Source organism: Prionailurus viverrinus, chromosome X, assembly GCF_022837055.1.
Source record: "Prionailurus viverrinus isolate Anna chromosome X, UM_Priviv_1.0, whole genome shotgun sequence".
NCBI classification, from domain to species: domain Eukaryota; kingdom Metazoa; phylum Chordata; class Mammalia; order Carnivora; family Felidae; genus Prionailurus; species Prionailurus viverrinus.
Window position 1 is genome coordinate 5,378,069 of NC_062579.1, and position 14,705 is coordinate 5,392,773.

Genomic DNA, 14,705 nt, shown 5'->3' on the forward strand with positions numbered 1-14,705 from the left:
TCCATGCTAGGCGGGTCACAAAATCATGATTAAAATGAGCAAGAAGATAATATTAATGAAGTAAACTGCGTGCTCCCAGAAAGCACTCTAATAGGAACATCTGGGGACGCCTGGCTGGCTCACTCGGTACAGCACAGCAAGAGACTCTTGATCTCGGGGTGCGGGGGGGGGGAGGTGGTGAGTTCAAGCCCCACATAAGCCGTAGAGCTTCCTTAAACGGAGTAATACACAATAATAAGAGGAACATCTGATGCTCGTTTTCTAGTTCCGTTCTTTAAGATTTTTGGAAACAAGGCTCTGGTTTGGGAAATAGCCAGCGTATTGTGCACACCTGAGGGAAATTTTATAAAGAGGTTTCAGGTGCTGGCCCGTTTTTCAGTGATGAGCTGGCCGCCCCAAATCCACCGCTCTGGGCTGGGTTCCGTGTTTGCGAAAACGCGACGGTGCAAAGCAAGCTCCGGTGACGCGGGCTTGCTTCCCGTTTCTGCCAGGGGAGGGCGCCCGAGAGCAAGGAAGAGCGGGCGGGCTCGCGTCTCCCCGCCCCCGACGCTAGGGCAGCTGGCCCCCCGCGCGCCCGCGGCCCGCCTGCAGCCCACACCTGCCCTCGGTCCTTCCAGAAGCAGCCTCCTGGGAGGCGCCCCTTCCTCAGAAGCCCCTGCTCTGAAGCCCTGGTCCCAGCAGCGGCCGGGCAGCAGCGCCCCTTCCTGCACAGGTAGCCACATGTCTAAAGGCTTTTAAAGTTCTTGATACATTTGCAAATTGCTTTCCAGATGAGTTCCTATGATTTACACCCTCGCTGGTTATGTGTGAAGATACTTCTGGAAAGCTCTCTCCCACACTATTGGTAAGGAACTCATCACGGTCTTCTGCTGATGTTTTACATTTAACTCTTGAATTCAGAGGTTCCCAAATGCCGGCGGAAATTGAGGGGGTGCGACAGAGACCTATGGCCCGCAAAGCCTAAGCTATGTATTGTCGGGTCCCTGACAGTTCAAGTTCGCCAAACCCGATCTAGATTTTCGAAAACATGACGATTGTGCCTGACTAGTTCGTACATTTCCAAGGCTACTTTTCAGTAGCTGTTCTTAAGGTCCAGTTGAACGCTCAGAATGTCTTTTGGAGGCATTTTCTTTTTTATGGATTACATGTGTCAAAGGCCGTCACTTCCTTTTTTTTGTTTTTGAAGAAATTTGCTCTTGGATTTATAAATAATGCCGTATTTTGGTTTTCTAACGTATTTATTTTTATGTTTTATTTTCTTCTAAATACGTAGACTTAAAAAACCATTTCCTAAAACCTTAACGATTTTATTTATTTATTTATTTATTTAAATTTAAGTTAGTTAGCATACAGTGTAGTATTGGTTTCAGGAGTAGAACCCAGTGATTCATCTCTTACATACAATACCCAGTACTCATCCCAAAAGTACCCTCCTTAATGCCCATCACCCATCTAGCCCATCCCCAAACCCACCTCCCCTCCAGCAACCCTGTTTGTTCTCTGTATTTGTCTCTTAGATTTGCCTCCCTCTTTGTTTTTGTCTTATTTTGCCTTCCCTTACCCTATGTTCATCTGTTTTGTCTCTTAAAGTCCTCATGTGAATGAAAGTCATAGGATGTTTGTCTTTCTCTGACTGACTCATTTCACTTAGCATAATACCCTCCAGTTCCATCCACGCAGTTGCAAATGGCAAGATTTCATTCTTTTTGATTGCCGAGTAATATTCCATTGTGTATATATACCACATCTTCTTTATCCATTCATCTATCAATGGACGTTCCGGCTCTTTCCACACGTTGGCTACTGTCGCTAGTGCTGCTCTAAACATTGGGGTTCGTGTGGCCCTTCAAAACAACACACCTGTATCCCTTGGGTAAATACCTAGTAGTGCCATTGCTGGGTCCTAGGGTAGTTCTATTTTTAATTTTTTGAGGAACCTTCACACTGTTTTGCAGAATGGCTGCACCAGTTTGCATTGCCACCAACAGTGCAAAAGTATTCCCCTTTTTCCACACCCTTGCTAATATCTGTTGTTTCCTGAGTTATTAATATTAGCCATTCTGACCGGTGTGAGGTGGTATCTCATTGCAGTTTTGATTTGTTATTTCCCTGATGATGAGTGATGTTGAGCATTTTTCATGTGTCTGTTAGCCCTCTGGATGTCTTCTTTGGAAAAGTGTCTATTCCTGTCTTCTGCCCATTTCTTCACTGGATTATTTGCTTTTTTTCCGGGGGGGGGGGGTGGGTATTGAGTTTGGTAAGTTCTTTATAGATTTTGGAGACTAACCTTTTTATGTCATTTGCAAATATCTTCTCCTGTTCCGTCAGTTGCCTTTTAGTTTTGTTGATTGTTTCCTTTTCTGTGCAGAAACTTTTTATCTTTTAGTTTTGTTGATTGTTTCCTTTTCTGTGCAGAAACTTTTTATCTTGATGAGGTCCCAATAGTTCATTGTTGCTTTTATTTCCCTTGCCTCCAGAGCCATGTCAGGTAAGAAGTTGCTGTGGCCGAGGTCAAAGAAGTTGTTGCCTGTTTTCTTCTGTAGGATTTTGATGGTTTCCTGTCTCATGTTTAGGTTTTTCATCCATTTTGAGTTTATTTTTGTGTATGGGGTAAGAAAGTGGTCCAGGTTCATTCTTCTTCATGCTGCTGTCCAGTTCTCCCAGCACCATTTGCTGAAAAGACTTTTTTCCATTGGATATTCTCTCCTGCTTTGTCAAAGATTAGTTGGCCATATATTTATTTGGGGGTCCATTTCTGGGTTCTCTGTTCTGTTGATCTATGTGTCTGTTTTTGTGCAAGTACCACACTGTCTTGATGATTACAGCTTTGTAATACAGCTTGAAGTTCGGAATTGTGATGCCTCCTGCTTTGGTTTTCTTTGTCAACATTACTTTGGCTATTCGGGGTCTTTTGTGGTTCCATACAAATTTTAGGATGGTTTGTTCTAGCTCTGTGAAGAATGCTGGTGTTATTTTGATAGGGGTTACATTGGATGTATAGATTGCTTTGGGTAGTATCGATGTTTTAACAATATGTGTTCTTTCAATCCATGAGCATGGAATGTTTTTCCATTTCTTTGTGTGTCTTCTTCAATTTCTTTCATAAGCTTTCTATAGTTTTCAGGGTATAGATCTTTTACCTCTTTGGTTAGGCTTATTCCTAGGTATCTTATGGTTTTTGGTGCACTTATAAATGGGATCAATTCCCTCATATCTCTTTCCGTTGCTTCATTATTGGTGTATAGAAATACAACCGATTTCTGTACATTGATTTTATATCCTGCGACTTTGCTGAATTCATGTATCAGCTCTAGCAGTTTTTTTGGTGGAGTCTTTCAGGATTTCCATGTAGAGTATCATGTCATCTGCCCTCAAGAAGGTCGGGATAGAACGATCATACCTCAACATCATAAAAGCCAGATATGAAAGTCCCACAGCTAATACCATCCTCAATGGGGAAGAACTGAGAGCTTTCCCTCTGAGATCAGGAACACGACAGGGGTGTCCACTCTCACCACTGTTGTTCATCATAGGAAGTCCTAGCCTCAGCAATCAGACAACACAAAGAAATAAAAGACATCCAAGCTGGCAAGGAGGAAGACAAACTTTCACTCTTCACAGATGACATATAACCATTAAGGTTGGTATCATTATTATTCAGCCGAGCAACCCCCATTTCTCTTAAAACCACGATACTAACATGTTCGACCCCCAAAGTAGCACTTGGGTTTAACAACTAAAAGGCACCAACACATCAAAGCACAATTAAAAAAAAGGAAAAAAAAAAAAAACCACCCCTTTCCCCCACCGCCATAGCCACTTGCCATAATCATTTTGGAGGTTTTTTCTTCTAGTCTCCTCTCTGAGGCTCATGCGTTTCAAGGGTCAGTTGGTCACTCTGTCCTCTGAGATTTAAATTCAGTTTGCCTGAGTCCCATTTCCACACCCCATGGGGAATCGAATCCCCTGCTCGAAGTTTCTGTGACTACAAGGGGACTTTTATTCTCTCATCTGTATCAATTTCTTCTCTCATTGCCTTTCTCTCCTTGACCATCCTCTCTTTTTTTTTGTGGGAGTAGTGATCAACTTTAATCCTTTGATCACTAGTCAATTACAATCACCTCTCATCAGCAGACTTGAATTCAGCAGCTATGTTTTTTGTTTCCATGATGTCTTTCCTTCTCCTGACCTGTTTTCTGTTTAATAAGACAAGTGGAATGGAGGGGGAAAAAATGCTTTCTTCAAAGATGAGATTCTGAAATCCCTGACACTGAGACGGTAGATTTAAAACGATCTTTCCAGAGTTTAAAGTGTGATTGTATTTTGTGTCTGATGCTGTTGCTCAGTGATTTTTCTCTTTCTTAAACAATTCTCCATGTCTTACCTATAGTTTAGTAGAAGCGTTTTTCATCCAACCTGCTCACACTGCCATCTGAACAGAATGATGTTTCTTGCTTTTAAGTTATAAAAGAAGATGATGGGGTTGGCTTGTTTTAGAACTGTTTTTAAATATCTTAAAGAAAGTTTTGAAATACTAAATGGGACATCACAACCTTAAGTTGAGTTCATTTAGTGCTGCATAATGACAAAGCTTGGTAGTTTCAAACAACAATTCCTTCTTACCGCTCCCTTATTGCCTAGACAGAGCTAGGCAATTCTGCCCCATAAGGCTGTAGCCCTCCTGTGGTGGCATTCAGCTGGGAGCTCATCTGGGGTGGGAACATCCAAGATGGCTTCACTCAAGACTTGGCACTTCCACTGGGCACTGGCTATGTCTGGGGACTGGCAGGACCCCTCTCTCTAGCAGAGGAGGCAGACTTTCAACGTGGTGACTTGGGGCACCCAGGGCAAAGCAAAAGCCACCAAGCATCGTTTGTCATATTCCGCTATCAAAATAAGTCACGGGGCTGCTGCATATTCAAGGGGAGAGAAAACAAACTTCATATCTTAATCGAGAGAGCAGAATGCAACGCGGTGAGCGGAGGACTCTTTGGCGGCCATATTTGAGGATAATCTACCCGAACCTAATGTAAATCCCATTATGTACATTCAGGAAAACAGCACATTACATATTGAAAATTTACATATCTAGTATTTATTGTACCATGGGGACACTGGGGATAAATAATTAAATGTCTAACGCATTGATTGGTAGAGGGCCAGATAATAAATAATGTAGGCTTTGTGGGCCATACAGTCTCTGCTGCAAGCCAACCTCTGCTATTAGAGTGTGAAAGCAGCCATAGACAATATATAAAAAATAGGCAGAGCTGGGCTGGCGGACAGGATTTGTCCTGTGGGCTGTACCTTGGTGCCCCTGAGTCTAGAGAAATAGTGCTTTTTCTGCATCTAAAGGAATTCAAGGGGCACCTGGCTGGCTCAGTAGAGCATGTGACTCGTGATCTCAGGGTCATGAGTTCAAGCCCCACGTCGGGCGTGGGGCCGACTTAAAAAAAAAAAAAAACTAAAATAAAAACAAATAAAATAAAGGAATTTAAAATTAACCACGTAGGAAGGAGATTTCAGATTCTAGTAATACCCACATAAACGATCTGAAACCACCTGAAGTTAATATAATAATCAACACGTAGTGAGCTTGTACTTGTTATTTTTGTATCAATAACATCACCCCATGCTAATTGCATTGCGCACCATGTGTGGAGCCATTTATTACTTGAGCGTGACACATAGCAGCACATCGTTTTTCCTTACTTGATTACCGCTGCCTTTTACATTCTACAAAATCACTCAGTGTTCTTAGAGAATGTTTGATCCCGTGAGATCCTATTTGGTAAGCAAAAGGCAAACAGTGGGACAGTTGCTATTTTCAAAATACATTTCCTAGCTTTATGTTCTCACAACTCCAAATATACGAGTTCTTCAGTTCTTAATAATGAAGCGCTAGGCAAGGCATGATTGCAGAACCCTCTTGACCACTTCTGTAGTGAATGATTTTTTTGACTTCTGCACTTTTCTGTAACGCCCTCGCCATCTCATATTTTATCCATGGCACGTTAGTGCTTTATGAGGTCATAGTTTGTTGTCTTTGTTCATACGCACACATGTCCATATGTGGGTGGAAGTTGCAGAGAGCTTTTCGTCAGTGTGCATACCATTTAAAAGTACAAGACTGGGGGCCGCCCGCGTGGCTCAGCCTGTTAAGCGTCGGACTCTTGATTTCGGCTCAGGTCATGATCTCACGGTTTGTGGGTTTGAGCCCCACATCAGGCTCTGTGCTGGCAGCAAGGAGCCTGCTTGGAATTCTCTCTCTCTCTCTCTCTCTCTCTCTCTCTCTCTCTCTGCCCTTCCCCTGCTCACACACACACACTCTCTCTCTCTCAAAATAAATAAATAAACTTAAAAAAAAAAGTACAAGGGGGGTCGCCTGGCTGGCTCAGTCAGTGGAACATGTGACTCTTGGTCTCGGGGTTGTGAGTTCAAGCCCCACGGTAGGTGTGGAGATTACTGAAAAAATAAATAAATAAAGTCTTTAAAAGTGCGAGAGATCCCAGGGAAAATCATTTCCATCCTCAGCACCAAAGATACTTCTTTACATACATTTTTATGTACACACATTATATAAATCAAATATCCCATTCTTTTCCTCGCTACAATATGGCTTACATTAAATCCACAGAGAAGTATTCCTTTTTGAAATTCAAATAGGGAAGCTAAGAATATGCAGTCTATTAAAAAGCAAATATTGTAAATGTTTCTCAAAACTGTAGTCATATTATTGCCCTTGACAGCTCTCAGATATTACAGTGCAGTTTTGCTCTTAGTATAGTTTCTTCTCTTTTTTTTAAGTTTACATATTATTTTTTCCCCATAATCTCTACACCCGATGTGGGGCTCGAACTCACGACCCTGAGATCAAGAGTCGCATGCTTCACCGACTGAGCCAGCCAGGCGTCCTTTGCGTAGTTTATTTTCTGCCTGCAAGTGAGACCCCGAAGTAGAAAAGCTCTTCCTTCCCGCCTGGAAGAGCTAATGCGAAAATGCTGTCTTTTGTGGCTGTGTTGTCATATTTTCCAGCGTGCCACCTGGGCCAGGCGGTCACCAGGAGCCCCAGCCCCAGGCTGCAGGCGAAGGGGCTCTGGGCACAGTGGAAAGTGACAAAGCCCCACTTCCCTACAGCCTGGCTTTCTGCTGAGTGCCTGTTTTGTAAGTGCCGCACCCTTGTCTGTGGAGCTCATGTCTGAAACAGTGTCGGCCATCGGGTGGCTTTACGCGGACGACAGGTGAAGTGCTTTGGACTGAAAATGTATACACGACTAGAATAGCGTTTCCTGCCTGGGCTTCTCCTGCCCCTGCCGCAGAAGGTTCCTCCTCTCAGCTCCTCTGCCCACCGCGAGTCTCTCCAGGAACTGCCTCGGAAAGGAAATAAACATAAATAGAATCCGTTCCAAACACCTTCCTGGAGACGCGGGTTTTGCCTCCCTCTTCAGCCCTTTCCAGCCCATACTTCCTTTGTATTATCTTTTCCTTTGGTGATTTTACCCTGCAACCCTGAGCACTTAGCCTGAGGGCTGGCTCCTCCCCTCTGGCTCCTTGGGACCAGGCTTCTAGAACCCAGCACAGAGCCTGGGTCTCTGGGCAGAGCCATTTTTCTTTTATGCTCCCTTCAGGAAAATCATTCCACAGCGTGGCACAGACTTTATTCTAGTCCATCCACCAGCCGGCTGACTGGCACTTTTTAAATACATATGAAGTTTCCATGCATTAGGTTAGTTTCTCTAAGCTTCCTTTTGGAACCATCTCCTTCGATTCTTGTCTTATTTCCTTTTCCACCATCTGTTAAACTATCTTTTTTAGAGATACCGAAATTGAGGCATTAAATACGTTTGTGAGGCTGCTGGCTGATGTTGGAGATTTAAGGCTTGAGAGGGCAGTCGGAGATCCACTCTGAAACAGAAACCTCTTTTTCCTATTTTCCAAAAGGCCCACAGTAGTTTGAAAGTGCCAGTAATGAGCTTTTTGAAGGCTTAGAAATGACAGTTATTTCGTTTTGATTTCCTAGATTACTGTGTAAATTGCCACCTCATAAGGATCCGGGCTTTGGCAGGTGCAAAATGAACACTTTATAACATGCCATTCGCTTTTCAGCCTAGCTGCCTTCGTAGAAAGTTCTGTATGCTTTCCTTGGGCACATCACAGTACATGTTTCTGAGAAATGATTCTTCCAATAGGCTGTCCGGTCCTTCTAAACTGATTATTTTATCTTTAATGTCTCATTGTAAACAATAATCTGAAGAAGGACATTCTTTTCCCGTGTATATATTCCTGCTTCCCAGATTTTCCGTCTAAGTGAACCAAATCTAGTATCTTTTCCTGTGATGCACTGCAAAATTAGCTTGTTATCAGGATATGCAAAGAGAGTGATGTGATGCAAATTAGGTTTTCATGTTGATGACCGAGTTGCGTATTTGGATCAAGTCAACCAAAGAGCATCTGAGCATATTTGAGTTACCTTAAAATATGGAATTATTTAAGACAGCATTACACAGATAATACCTCGTAATTAGTGGCAATCACGTGCTTTTTGCTGCAGACTTGCCTCCAGTCAGGTTGAAAAACGTTTGCATGCGCCCTGGGCCCGTGATGGCCAGGTTGACAAACAATACGTGCTTGGGCCCCTCTGACTGCAACACTGTGTTTCGTAGTTGGCTACTCTGTGGCCAATCTGTCAATGGAGTCTGCTCGAAATTGTATTAAATTAAATGGTTTAACTTAGGCATTGCTACATGATTCTGTAATTTTCTTTTTGCATTGATGTAATAGGGAGATTACAAAACCAAAATCTAAAACAAACAAATACGTCTATCTTTTTTATGGTACCTCTTGAATAGAGGACAAAGAGAGGTTTTGTCTGACCAATGAAATGTGTTTCATATGTTTTATAACAGGAAAGGAGGGTGTAATGATTTTTTTCAACTAAAACGAAAACTACAAATGCATCATTTTTTTAAAATTTGGCTTAAATTTATGAAAGGAATGTATCAAATATGTTTATTTTTAAACTTTTTCTTTTTTAAAAATTTTTTTAGGGGCGCCTGGGTGGCGCAGTCGGTTGAGTGTCTGACTTCAGCCAGGTCACGATCTCGCGGTCCGTGAGTTCGAGCCCCGCGTCGGGCTCTGGGCTGATGGCTCAGAGCCTGGAGCCTGTTTCCGATTCTGTGTCTCCCTCTCTCTCTGCCCCTCCCCCGTTCATGCTCTGTCTCTCTCTGTCCCAAAAATAAATAAATGTTGAAAAAAAAAAATTAAAAAAAAAAAAAGAGAAACTTTTCTTTAACAGCTATTTAATTACTCTGTGGTACAGTTGGTATAGGAAATAATAGTCATTCTTTATACTTAGAATTATAATCCTATCATATGTAGGCTTTTGTATACATATATACATTCATGCACATATGTATACATATGTGTACAGATAGATGGATGAGTGGAGATAAGTATGAAAACTTTGGAGCATTTTCTTATACTTTTACTAGTTGTCCTGAACATCATGTTACTGGTTGTGTAATATTCCACTGAGTTCATGTGACCATTCTTTGTTGGAAATTTGATTTTTTACAATGTTACTCCCAATAGCCTGTCAATTGGAAATATTTTTGCAATAAGCCTTTTTATGGCTTTAAGACTATTTTTTTAAGTTTATTTATTTATTTTGAGAGAGAGCGAGAGAGTGCGCACACAAGTGGGGGAGGGGCAGAGAGAGAGAGAGAGAGAGAGAGAGAGAGAGAATCCCAAGCAGGCTCTGTGCTGTCAGTGCAGAGCCAGATGTGGGGCTTGAACTCGTGAACCCTGAGATCATGACCTGAGCCGAAGTCAGATGCTTAACTGACTGAGCCACCCATGTGCCCCAAGACTATTTAAAAAAATTTTTTTTAATTTTTAACTTAAAAAAATGTTTATTTATTTTGAGAGAGTATGCATACATCGAGGAAGGGAGAGGCAGAGAGAGAAGGAGAGAGAATCCCAAGCAAGCTCCTCACTATTAGCACAGAGACCAACATGGGGCTCAATCTCACAAACCGACCGTGAGATCATAACCTGAGCTGAGATCAAGAGTTGGACGCTCAACTGACTGGGCCACTATTTTTTAGATCAGATTCATAAAACTATAATTGCTGAATCCAAAATTATGGGCATTTTTAAGCCTTGATATATTTTTCTAAATCGCTTGCCAAAAAGAATATGTAGGGCCACCTGACTGGCTCAATCAGGGGAGCATGAGACTTGATCTTGGGGTTGTGAGTTTGAGCCCCACATTGGGTATCGAGATTACTAAAAAATACAATGTTTAATAAAAAAAGGAAGGAAGGAAGGCAGGAAGGAAAGGAAGAAAATGATTTCTCCTGGCAACAGCAAAGTCTGGTCACTATTTGACTGGATTCCTGTCAGAGATCTGTGTTATTTATCTATTCAATACTTGTACACCAAACATTCGTGATGTGCCTACTATGTGTTAGGTGCTGTTCATAAAAAAAACTCAACTTTTTTTTTTTTTTGGTCCGGTCCAATAGTACCTCAGAATATTTTGAAAATTTTAGGTCTACTTTAAAAACAATTCTTGATACGTCTTCTTCTCTACCCTCTGGGTCAGGCAGCCATTGGTTTCCCTCTGCTCACCACCACCACCACCAGCCTTACAGTCTACATCTCCGAACCTTCTCTCTCCATCCGTCTCCTATTTTACTTCTTTTATTTCTTTAAAAGAAAATTGTTTTTAATGTTTATTTTTGAGACAGAGAGAGACAGAGCACGAGCAGGAGAGGGGCAGAGAGAGAGGGAGACACAGAATCTGAAGCAGGCTCTGAACTGTCAGCACAGAGTCCGACGCGGGGCTCAAACTCACAAACCGCGAGGTCATGACCTGAGCTGAAGTCGGGAGGCTTAACCAACAGAGCCACCCAGGCGCCCCTGCTCCTTTTGTTTCTTGTAGGCTGGGAAGGCAGATAACCATACTTGTTAGGACAATGAATTAAATGAGGTGACTTTGATTCATCTACAGCCACCATCCATTCTCGTAAATGGAAGTATAAATCCATTTGTAGGCCATATTTTATTTAGCTTGATTTATTATTTCTCACAAGGATAGTTTTCCCTGAAAGTCCTAGAGGGAAAGCAACCTTGTAAAGATGCAACAAGACATTTTCTAAGGAAGACTCTTTGTAACAGAGACTGTCACCTTCTAAACTGAAGAGACATGCACTGGTTTTGCTTTTGGCAACATTTAGGGTGATAAATTGAGAGCAGAGATTAGGCTTCCCTTAAAGTCGGCATCCCATAGATTACATCTTTAAAGGAACCAGTGGTTAATTCCAGACCAAATCATCAAGTAGATTTGTTTCTTTTGAGGGGCAACTATTTGGGTGGCTTCAAGTTCATTTGAGATAACCATCATCCCCCACTCCGCTCTAAGGGTAACGTAGGAAATTTGCAGTCAGAATAGTAAAAAGAAAATAGCCATTGCCTACAGCCCTGCCACCCAGATGTGATCACAGCACTATTTCAGCTTACATCTGCCATGCAGGTATTACCTTTGGCTGCCTATGGGTCATCCGTCAAGATTTGGAATAGATTATATGTTACATAGTATGAAGTAAGAAAAGAGATGAGAGGCATGGGCACCCCATCCTCCCAATATTCCACAGAAGGGAATGTTCAAGTTAAGGCTTCTTGCTGTCTATGCATCGGATCCACGTTCTAGTGGAACTGCCCTGCCCCTCGTGAGTTTTCATTCTTCCGGGAGAGTGTGAGAGCGAGCGTGTCAAGGGTGGAGTAATCCAGAGGTTGGCACTGGGAAGTCTAGATTTGATAGCCAGATGTTTGCAGGACTTGTCTGGAAACGCTAGCTGCCTGGGACCTGAGGCTTTTGGAGTCCATGGGAACTTCAGTGGGCCTATGGGAAGCTGAGTCGAGGTGACGCCCCTTTCACTGGGAGAAAGAGCAGAAGCATCCTTTTTCCGTAAACCGTGATCCCAACCACTTCATAGTCCAGGTGACCCAGATGGGAGTGGGGGTGGGTTCCTGGGTCATCCTTGTACCCTAATTTTTTTTAACTGATTACGTGTATATGTGCCTATTAATCTCTCTTTCTCTCTCTCTCCACCCCGCACTCCCCCCCCCACAGACATGTTTTCTATTACATGGTTTCTATTTTTTAAATTTTTTAAATGTTTTTATTTATTTTTGAGACAGAGGCAGAGCATGAGCACGGGAGGGACGGAGAGAAAGGGAGACACAGAATCTGAAGCAGGCTCCAGGCTCTGTGCTGTCAGCACAGAGCCCAAAACGGGGCTCGAACTCATGAACTGTAAGATCATGACCAGAGCCGAAGTCAGATGCTCAACTGACTGAGCCACTCAGGCGCCCCACATTTGCACAGTTTCTAAAGTGAATTCTGCAGGCGGGGGGCGGGCACCAGGGTGGCTCAGTCGGTTAAGCGTCTGACTCTTGGTTTCAGCTCAGGTCATGATCTCATGGTTCGTGAGTTTGAGCCCTGCCTTGGGCTCCATGATGACAGTGTGGAGCCCTGCTTGGGATTCTCTCCCTCTCTGCCCCTCCTGTTCACGTGCATTCCTTCTCTAAATCAATCAATCAACTAATCAATCAATCAATAAAGTGAATTCTAGTTCACTTTCTGACTAGAGTTCTTCATAGTATTTCCATAGCTGTAAAGCTTCCTATCAATTCTGCTTTATTTTTAGTATGCTTTTAACTTGAATGGTTTTGTTAGTGTTATATTCCTGTTTTTTAATTAAAACAGCAAATAATCATCTTTAGGTGTATAAGCTTTTGTGTGTATTTGAAAGGTAAACACAGTTTGATCGATGAAAACTTGATTTCTTTGCACCTTTCTAGGGACAGAGTTTTTATGTCAATCACACTATACATTGTGTTAATTTCTATTTGTCTTGTCAAGTCTGGCTACCTCTCCACTGTTGGGGATAAAAATAAGAAAGGGTGAGGTCCAGGCTGTGGCTTATTCGTTTACCTCAATTTATTTCTTTAAAAAAAAAGTTTTTTTTAATGTCTTATTTATTTTTGAGGCAGAGAGAGACAGAGCATGAACGGGGGAGGGTCAAAGAGAGAGGGAGACACAGAATCTGAAGCAGGCTCCAGGCTCTGAGCTGTCAGCCCAGAGCCCGACGTGGGGCTCGAACTCACTACTGTGAGATCATGCCCTGAGCCGAAGTCAGATGCTTAACCGACTGCGCCACCCAGGCGCCCCAACCTCAATTTATTTGTGTCAAAATTGGGATTTTTCCACAGAGAAGCCCCAGGTAGCTAGCTCTGAGACCATAATATGATTCCTGTTTAATCCCTCGCCCAGAGAGAACAAAGCAAGGAGGAGAGTTTTAGAAGCTTAGAACAAGGTCAAGGTGCAAATCTTGATGAAGTGGCCCCTGGAATGTCTGCTGATGCCATCTGACTGGGAGCTTGTATGGAGAGAATGGGAGGAGAGAACTGCTGTCAGTTTACCACGTGCTGAGCCACAGCCTAACACGCATGCTCATTTCAGCCTTCCAACAACTCCTGGAGGGATCTCTGTTCCCATTTAGCAGATGAAGAGATTGAGACACAGGCATGAATACCACGGATAACAATAAGGGGAAAGCAGGAATTTCAACCAGATCTGTCTGTCTCCCAAAGACCATGTATTTTCCACTGCCACAGCTGATGATGCCCTGATGAACCCCATCCTCTGGAAAAAAAAAAGTGTATATATATACATATATATGTACATATTAACAATTATTATATTTTACCATCATTTTGACATAAAGACATATATAATCCAGGCTGGGTTTATTATTATAGGTACATTACTATATATTTTTTCTTCCTATTTTTAAAAATATTTTATCTTTAAGTAATCTCTACACCCAACGTGGGGCTTGAACTCACAACTCTGAGACCAAGAATCACATGCTTCACCAACTAACTGAGCTAGCCAGGTGCCCCCCATTTTTTTAAGTGAGCTCCACACCCATTGTGGGGCTTGAATTCACCACGCTGAGGTCGAGAGTCACATGCTCTACCGACTGAGCCGGCCAGGTGTCCCTCTTCTGTTTTCGAAATAAATTAAAATAATTTTCACGGACCTCTAAACATATTGTGGGCCCTGGACTTACTGTGGCTATTGAAGAAGTTGGTCCTGTCCACTCCAACATGATTCCTCCTTCAATTTTTTTGTTTTATAGGGGAGGGAAAGCTAAGGGAAGCCAGAGCTGTAAGGTCAAGAGAAGTAAAATGAGTCACAGCAGCAGAGAATGTCTAGCACTGAGCAGTTTTAAAATCATCATGAATGGGGCGCCTGGGTGGCGCAGTCGGTTAAGCGTCCGACTTCAGCCAGGTCACGATCTCACGGTCTGTGAGTTCGAGCCCCGCGTCGGGCTCTGGGCTGACCGCTCAGAGCCTGGAGCCTGTTTCCGATTCTGTGTCTCCCTCTTTCTCTGCCCCTCCCCCGTTCATGCTCTGTCTCTCTCTGTCCCAAAAATAAATAAACGTTGGAAAAAAAAATTTGTTTAAATAAATAAATAAATAAAATCATCATGAATAATTATTTTTCAAAATGTTTCTCTAGTGTTAGAACTCTTTGTGGTAAAACGATGAATTCTTACAGGCAGAGTCAATGTATAAAACTGGGCAAAGCGGGCAGATACTGGAGCTCCCATTACTGACCCCCCTCTCATCCC

General features: G+C 42.7%; 1 protein-coding gene across 1 annotated transcript in view; it reads left to right on the forward strand.

Moving 5' to 3' along the window:
• The first annotated feature begins 636 nt into the window (after nt 1-636).
• The window catches only part of FRMPD4 (FERM and PDZ domain containing 4), an 881,306-nt gene continuing 867,237 nt past the window's right edge, over nt 637-14,705 (forward strand). Inside the window, exon 1 of the mRNA XM_047843671.1 lies at nt 637-712. The gene's annotated coding sequence lies outside the window, so the exon portion shown is untranslated. The remainder of the gene's footprint in view (nt 713-14,705) is intronic.